This window comes from Triticum urartu, chromosome 6 (assembly GCF_003073215.2).
Source record: "Triticum urartu cultivar G1812 chromosome 6, Tu2.1, whole genome shotgun sequence".
In the NCBI taxonomy this organism is placed as follows: domain Eukaryota; kingdom Viridiplantae; phylum Streptophyta; class Magnoliopsida; order Poales; family Poaceae; genus Triticum; species Triticum urartu.
Window position 1 is genome coordinate 128,497,955 of NC_053027.1, and position 9,221 is coordinate 128,507,175.

Below are 9,221 nucleotides of genomic sequence, written 5' to 3' on the forward strand. Positions count from 1 at the left end.
CCTTGACCACGTTGACCACGCCGCGCCGAGAGCACCAGGGCGGTGGACGACGACGAGGCCTAGGAAGGGACGACGGGGAGCCGGGGAAGACGCGACAGTGGAAGCCCGCGCGGAGAGGAGTACGAGGGTTCACTGGTTCGGCTGCGGTGTGAGGCTGCCGTCACCACAGGGCCTGGCCAGCGGTGGGAATAGTAGGGGGCGGTGAGGCCTCTGCGGCAGCATAGCCGGCCACGGGAGGCAGGAGCATGCGACACGACCGGCGCTTCTTTGGGCGGCTGGAGCAAGAAGACCAGAGGTTGAAGAAGCACTACGGCTGTTGGATGGATAACATACAGTCACTAGAGCTAGAATCGTTCATATTGACTAAAGTTGACAAAGGCCCCCATCCCAGTCAACTTAGAAGGCCCGCAAGTCAGCCTCCCACCATGGTGGATCCCAGCTAGCAGGGGGAGTATTCATTTTTTTGTGCGTAATAAGGAGGCACTTCCGGTGGGTCCGAGCTGACAGCGGGGGAACGTTTTTTTCGCGAAATACGCTGGCCCGTCCGGTGGGTCCCAGCAGTTAGGGGAAACGTTTTTTTCGTGAAATAAGGTGGCCCGTCAGGTGGGTCCTTGCTGTCAGGTGGAGGAATAATTATTTTGCGCGTAATAAGGAGGCACTTCCTTGCGGCCGCCTGGACCCAGCTGTCAGCCTCTCCACGTACAGTACTCTTCCGATAGAATTTGGTCGTTGACCATGTTGACCACGCTGCGCCGAGAGCACCAGGGCGGTGGTCTGGACGACAGCGAGGCCTAGGAAGGGGATGACGCGGAGCCGGGGAAGACGCAGCAACGGAAGCCCGTGCGGAGAGGAGTACGAGGGTTCACTGGTTTGGCTGTGGTGTGAGGCTGCCGTCACCGCAGAATAACATGGGGTGTGGGTGAGTAGAGGGATGGCCTGGCCAGCGGTTGGAGTAGTACGGGGCGGTGAGGCCTCCGTGGCATCACAGCCAGCCATGGGAGGCAGGAGCACGCGACACGACCGGCGCTGCTTTGGGCGGCTGGAGCAAGAAGACTAGAGGTTGAAGAAGCACTACGGCCGTTGGATGGGCATCGTACGATCACTGCAGCTAGAATCGTTTATATTGACTAAGTTACAAAGCCCTTGGTACACGTCAACTTAGTAGGCCCATAGCTCGGATTTGGCAGAGAACATATAGCCCATTTGCGATTTGTAAGAATGTACAACCCATTTTTTAATTCTAATGGAATTTACTACAGCCCATTTACAGTTTGTTAAAAGTACAGCCCAATTTCTAGCTAGGACAACGATTAATAATTTCAAACAACCGCTCAAAACAGGAAAAAAATCCCCACATTTTGATGGGATCCGAAATATTTTTATCCGAAATTTCTAGTCAGGTTAAATATAATTTCAAAATAAAGTTGTATTACATTAAAATCCAACGAAATATTGCGCTCGCAACAAGTAATGAAATTAAAAATTTTAAATTCCAAAAATAATATATTTTTCAAACTAATTACGTGTTTGGTGCATAGTAACTGTCCAGTTATTATAATTACATCCCATTTATTATTTCTTAAAGTCCATTTTCTTGTTAAGCCTAATGTATACCTCCTAGGAAAGTTTGCAGCCCAGCGGGGTGGAGAATAACAAGTTGACCCGGATATTGTGTACAACTGGCGGCCCAGTTGCATTCCTGATGTTGAAAAAAAGGCATGTGTAGTACAGTACAACCTAACATGGTTACTCAGCCCACATTCAGCGATGCTGGAAAGGCCCAAACAAGGCTTCTGTACAACTTTTTGAAGTCACTGAGCTCAATTAATAACTTAAGAAAAAAGTTAGATTACAGTGGAACCTAATTAAAAGCTGTCACGAGCAAATAAATAATTCAATGTGTGTGTGTGTATGTGTGTGTGTGAGAGAGAGAGAGAGATAGAGAGAGAGACCCATCGATCGATGCTCGTAAATACATCTTTCAGCCATATGCATTGCTGATGCTCAGTAAAAACTTATATAGTTGACACAATCATATAGAACATCATAGCACACCGAACTTGCATACAAAAATTTCACGCAGGCGGCACAATCAGGATGGAAGCAGTGGATCGCTACGGGAAGGGCTATGTTGAAACCAACGAAGTCGTACATAACAGTTCATCGTCTTTATCAATGACGGGGAAATATCTTGAATGTTGTGCAAAGAAAACAGACAAACAACACAATAAGTTCTGCTAGCACATTAAGTTGACGTACAGCCCTTTCTAAAAAAAGTTCAGGTACAAAATTAGAACAGGTCACAATCAAATGTACTGGCATATCAGTGCTTCACACCCATAGCTCGGATTTAACTAGTATCTGACAAGATTCAGTTGTTACCTCAAGTTAGAGCACATCCAGGCAGCCAGCCCTGCCTCTTCTCCAAAAGAAGCAGTGGCCTCCGCCGCGCGATGGAGTAGGCCCTGTGCCATCCATCGTTCTGAGCAACACGGGGAAAGTCTAACGTTGACTCCTGTAATGGACGTCGTCGATGGACCCTGGCACCAGCGGTGGCGACAGGACTTCGATTGATGGATTGACCACTTCTTCGACATGCACGAACACTCGATACAGGTACATCCCTAACGTGGTCCGCGGCGGCCTTGGTGGTGACGAATAGTACAACCCCGGTTCCTGCACCGGTATCTCAACACCAATCACCTTCGGTATGGTGGACGACTTCTTCATCCATGCCATAACCATCAGAGCCCAGCTGTCTGGAGGAACAAACATACTTATGAGCTCACCTCCAAGGTCATTGATAAGCTCGTTCATGGAATCACTGTTCCAAGCACGTCGAGGCATGCCGTGGAAGGTAAGCTTTGTTAAAAACTCAAGCTCAGAGGGCACCGAGCCCCATCCTGGGTGCCACCGATCAAAGCTCACCAACGCGCCATCGCAAAACAAGCGCCGGGAAGATTCGAACACACGACTGCAATCAAAAGTTGTCCGGAACCTGACGAAGAAATTAGCCGGTGGCGGACAGACTTCGATGAGCAAGTCACTTATTTGGATGCCGTCGTATACAGTGGGGTTTTTGCAGTATAACTTTTCCGGCTCATGTGTCTGAATGATCATCAGTCTTTTGTCGTCGTCTGATCGAGCGAGGAACCAGTTGTGCTTAACTGTTTTTGGCAAAGGTGGTGTGATTACAAAGGGCAGTAACTATAGGGACACTGCATCATATAAAAAAGGACAGTCATTGTTAATGTAAGATCAGCATTGTTCAGAGTATGAGTAGGATAATGCAAGAAACAACATTGTATAGCGGAAATAGGTCTCCCGTGCTAGCATGCCTGTTCACTTCATCGTTCAGGTATCATCCATATTGCGAGCAGAACCAAATTCTCGTGCATGCCCAATCAACGCCCTATCGCGATGCATGCAGTGGTCGTTCTGGTGCATCAAGGATGGCATGCAGATCGTTCCACACTTGAGAAGAGGAAAAACGGAAAGGTAGAACGCAGCAGCAGAGGAAGAGAATGCTGGCTAACGAGGCTAGGAGGGGATCAAGCAGGAAGTTAATGCTCCATGCCTAAAGGTTTTGGGAAAACCTGATTTTCATAAGGTGACTTATACTCACCTAAACGAAGAGAGTATTCCTTAACTAGAGAATGTTGTGTCTCCCACTCACGCGCTCAAAAAAAAAACTACGACACATTTTTTATCTGTTTGCATAGGTCCCACCTATCAGGAAGGATTGGCACGTACACGAACAGGTACGACTCATCAGTCTACCCGCATAGCCTTTTCGTTTAGTCTACCTAGCCGTCTAATCAACTGCCTGCATGCCACTTCTCCCATTTACTTCTCCATCGGGAACCGATTCTCCTCGGCTTCTTCACCTCCCCTTCATCTTCATTTGCATCCAAACCCCACTGCGTTCACATTGTTTTAACCTCTTTAAATAATCATCTACTACTTCAGTTAGACTAGCCATCTAATCCTAATTCTCCAAACCATAGCCCTCCGTTCCAGCGGTTCCAAATGGCGAAAGATATCGAGATGCAGGTTTTTAGCGTCCAACATGTCCTCGTCGAAGGCTTGATGCACATAGTTGACACCGTCACCATCCACCCAAGGGTTGTTCGGCAGTGGATCAACAATGTATCCAACTCCCTCGAAAAGGTAGAGACGAGGGTCATCGGTCTCGATGCAGAGTACACGGAGCGTGCCCCTAGGAAGATCCAGCGCGCCGCCGTCCTTCAGCTGTGCCTCGAAGGTGATGTTTTGGTCTACCACATCATACACTCGCCCTCCATAACAGGTGAGTTTCATGATTTCTTGTCTCGGGAGGACGTATACTTATGTGGGGCAGCCATCGAAGGGGACAAACAGAAGCTGGAGCCGTACAACCTTGATTTGAAAAGCATCACTGACCTACAAACCAGAATAAAAATTCCTGTAGAAGATTGTGATAAACAGACACCATCCCTATTCGACGTAGCAAATTTTGTGCTCGGTACAAATCTTCAGAATGGTGACGAGACGGTGGCATTAAGGTCATCTGGATGGGAGAATTATCCCTTGACGTACGAGCGAATAAAGTATGCTGCCCTCGATGCCCGTGTGAGTTTTGAGATAGCTGCAAGGTCCAAAGAGCTTGTTGCGAAGCCGTCTCCCACAGAGAATGAGAACAAGAAGAAGAAGAAGAAGAAGAAGAAGAAAAGGCTGCGCCAGCAGGAGGGCATTATGGATGGATGAACTATTTCCTCTCTTGTAAAAAAAATTATTCCCTCTCGGTGTATATTGATATAGATGGACTATTTCAATGGTGTGCACGTCTTTGGAACAGAGTAGTAGCGTGGGTCCGCTTGACTATAAGGAACTATTTATCCGCATATATAGCTTTCTCTGCTACTCCTTCCAGTGATTGGTATGCAGTGCATGTGTCCGTAGACATGACAGCTTGTCCATGGAAGTTCAACTACGGCGACCATCAGATTTCATCTCACGATTCCCATGACGCCTCTCCAACCCACGGCACCACGCCCCCCGACGTGCGCCTCACCCCTCTCGGCCGCACCGCCCCTCTGCCTTTGTGTGCATGACATGTGGGCCACCTAAAATGCGGTGAGCATCAAGTTTGTACCACAGTCACTCGCGATTCCCACGACGCTGCTTGAACCCATGAAACCACACGTCCCCCGACCTGCGGCTCACCCCTCTTGGCCCCACTGCCCCTCTTCCTATGGGAGCATTACATGTGGACCAGTCACCTATCGGGTCCACATGTTATTGACTCAAAGGTAGGTGTAGTAAGGTGCTGAAGCTTAGTCCCGACGGCCCTGAGAGGGAAATGTAACTCCTGCGCCAGGGCTTGTGGTGCTCCCGCAACATGAACTCGTGCCGAACTCGAGATTTGTTTCTTTACTATACATGCACGAAACGATTTAATGGACATTGTAATCTCAACATGTGATGGGGAGCTCTAAATTTGAATTTGAAACTTATAAAATGAAAAGATTCAAAACAAATAAACTGGGAGAGAGGGAGTATATCGTAGGATGTGTCCCATACAAAATAAGTCCCCTGGTTTGTCACCGCGAAGATGCGGTTAGAAAGGAGCACATCGGCTTCCTACTCGTACGGCAACAAATCGGCCGCAGACTGCATGGTCCGCCTTTGACCGCCATGTGCAAGGTTCGTGCTATCTTATTCAATCTCACAGTGGTTCCATCATACCAATTCATGCGGTGGCCCGTTGCATGGCTGATCCCAATGTTGGACAAAGGTTCTACGGGAATGGTGTCACCGTTGTAAATGTTGTGCAAATTGATGTTGGTACCCTCCCGTACATATGCAAGCCAATCTCCACTCGCACCGAGCCTAACCTGTGAAACAGTGGGCAGGGGGAGAATTAGGAAATGGACACGGAAGTAGTCTTTAGAATGCATTTACTATGTGATCAAACTCATCTTACCTGCTCATCGGAGGAAATCTGAGTGCCCCTCAACGTCGGCATCTCAAGGGGCGTTAACTTGCAACTACGGCCACGCCGTGCTGCAGAGACCCCCAAGGAAACATCCTCGTGCGTTCCACGGAACATCAAGATGCATTTGTATGAGTAGTTTATCTTGTCAGAGAAAAGGGTGAACGAGGGAAGGCCTCTAGAGATAGAGATGGACACTACTACTACCAATGTGCTGGCCCGTGCGTTGCAATGGATCCAAAGTAGTAGAATAATACTTGTTCACGTGCTTGAAATATAAACACTCTAGTTTTGATATACATATGTCAGCAGACATGACAGCTTGTCCATGGAAGTTGAACCACGACGACCATCACGTTTCTTGTTTCTACCACTGCCACACCCACACACGATTCCCACGACACCGCTCCAACCCACGGCACGACATCCCCCGACGTGGACATGGATCCTCTGACGTGGCTATCACTGCCTTGCCCTGCCTTTCCTTCGCTGACAGGTGGGACCCACGCTTATGGGTCCCACTTGTCAGTGAAAGAATGGTAGGATTGTTCACGTCAGGGGATCCTCATCCCCCCGACGTGCCCCTCATCCCTCTCGGCCCCACCGCTCCTTTGCCTTTGTGTGCATGACATGCGGGCCAGCTGAACTGCGGCGACCATCAACTTTCTACCACATACACACCCGATTGGACGCGGTTTGACTGCTCCGCTGCTGTGCTCCGATCCGTACTCCCGTACCATCAAATTTTCATCCAACGGTTGTGACACATTTCGTCCCGGGCATCAATCCTCAGCTGGAGTACTTATGTACTACAGGTAGTACCCGCCGGTGTGGCCATCTACGCCTCGTAACGCCCCGACGCCCAGCTGTGGCACCCTCGCCACGGCCACGCCACCACCGGCCGGTTCATCTCGAACGAGTGAGTCACGAACCATGCCACCACCATGAGAATGACATGTGGGCCAGCCGCATTTAAGGTCCGCATGTCATTGACTCATAGGCCGGGCACTAAGCCACTTAAGTTCGGTCCCGTGGGCCCCGAGAGGGAAATGTAACTCCTGCGGAAGGCCTTGTGGTGCTCCCGCAGTACGAGCTCGTGCCAAAACTAGAATTTGTTTCTTACTACTACCAACTAGTACTAGTAAGGTACACGTGCATTGCACGCATGAGATTCTGGTGGTTTCTGCATTATGCTTCTACATGTGGAGCTTTCTGGATTCTAACATGTGGGAAAATCTGGTGGAATGTAAGGTTAGGCAAGTTTGATTAACTTAGGTGAGTGTTTGGTTCAATCCACACCTTAGGCAAGCCATACTAAGGCCCCACATGACATACACACAAAAAATGTGGCAAGATTCCCTTAGGCTTGCCAACTTGTGGCTCTCATTTTGAAGAACTAATAACTTTGCCTAAGCTTAGTTGTGGCAAAGTTAGTCATGAATTAAGTTCAACCATGGAGTCTTCTAGATTATACATGTGGCAGAATCTGGTTGATGACACTACAAAAAGAAGACACATCCGTGACATTTTGGGTTGAACGAAATTTTTTTCTGTCATACATATGACACTTCTATGACGATAATTGTGACAAAACCCGGTATCATCATAGATGTGGTGGGCCCCTACTTCTATGACAAAAAATCATGACAGAAAATGGGCTTTTCATCCTGGGCGGGCCGGAGATGCAGCCGCATGACATTCTTTGGGCCGTCCATGACGGAAAAAACCATGGTAGAAGCGAGGGGGAGGAAAATTTTGGGGAGTTCCCGGTTACGGTGGGAGGTCGGGGGCTGGGTGATGCGCGTTTCTCTCGTACACGTATGCACGTGTGTGCAAGGCGTTGGGCTCTAACTGAACCCGAGCGATTGCACTGCAGGCTACGCGTTACTGAACCCGAGCGATCGATCGATGTTTGTTAACTGAACCCGGTCGAGCGATTCCTTCACTACTGGTGCTAGCTGAAGTTGGTCGATTGGATGAACAGTGAGCGTTGTGGGGGGGGGGGGTTGGATGAACAATGAGCGGTGGCATTGCCTCTGGATGAACAGGGCCCCGTGGTGTGGTGGAGGGCTGGATGAACAATAGACGGTGGAGGGGTGCCCGTGGAGGGGTGGTTGAACAGGACCCCGTGGTGTGGAGGGTTGGATGAACAGTAGACGGTGGAGGGGTGCCCATGGAGGGGTGGTTGAACAGTAGCCGATGGAGTAGCGTGCGGTGGAGGCTAGATGAACAGGAGCCCATGGAGGCTGGAGGAGGTCGACGGTAGCCCGTGGAGTCTGGAGGAGGTCGACGGTGGAGATGAACAATATCCCGTGGAGTCCCGTTTTGTGGTACGCCACACCCCTCCCGATGAACAGGACCCCCGTTTCGACCGTAGGAGGTCCGTTTCGTCCGCTTTGCGGTACGCCACACCCCTCCTGATGAATAGGACCCCATTTCGACTGTAGGAGGCCCGTTTCCTCCGTTTTGCGGTACACCACACCCCTCCCGATTAACATGACCCCTGTTTCGACCGTACGAGGTCCATTTCCTCCGTTTTGCGGTACGCCAGACCCCTCCCGATCAACAAGACCCCGTTTCGAACGTAAGAGGTTCGTTTCCTCTATTGTGCAGTACGCCATGCCTCGTTTCCATCGCCTGTTCCGTCCAAGCCCACCCGGTGAACACGACCATGCATTCCGTTCCGACCCAGCTGGTTGGCTCCTACATGTTCCGTAGCCTCCCGATGAACACGACGCATTCCGTTGCCTCCCCATGAACACGACGCATTCCGTTGCCTGCCCATGAACATGACGATGACGCTGTTTATCCGTTCTGACCCAGCCATGTACACGAGCCCTGGCCGTACGTATGCGCGAGTAGGCGTTCGAAACCCCGCCTGTATGTACATATACGTGGCCGTATTTTCTTTCTTGCACCCTGGCCGCTGTACATACGTGTACATGCTACGTGCGCGCCTCTACTACGACACGCACGCACCTCTATTACGACACATGTGCGCCTCTACGTCCACCAGTATATATGTACGTACACGTTCGCGACCAGAATGACAACGCTACGTACGCTTCGACCAGGTGGGTCCCGACTGTCAGGCATTTCCTTGCCTGCGAAGATGTAGCTGGTGGGTCTCAGCAGTCAGGGGGGTGAATCCTTTTTTTTGCCCAGACGCACTTCCTTGCGTGCGAAGATGTAGCTGGTGGGTCCCAGCAGTCAGGGGGAAACGTTTTTTTTCGCGAAATACAGTGGC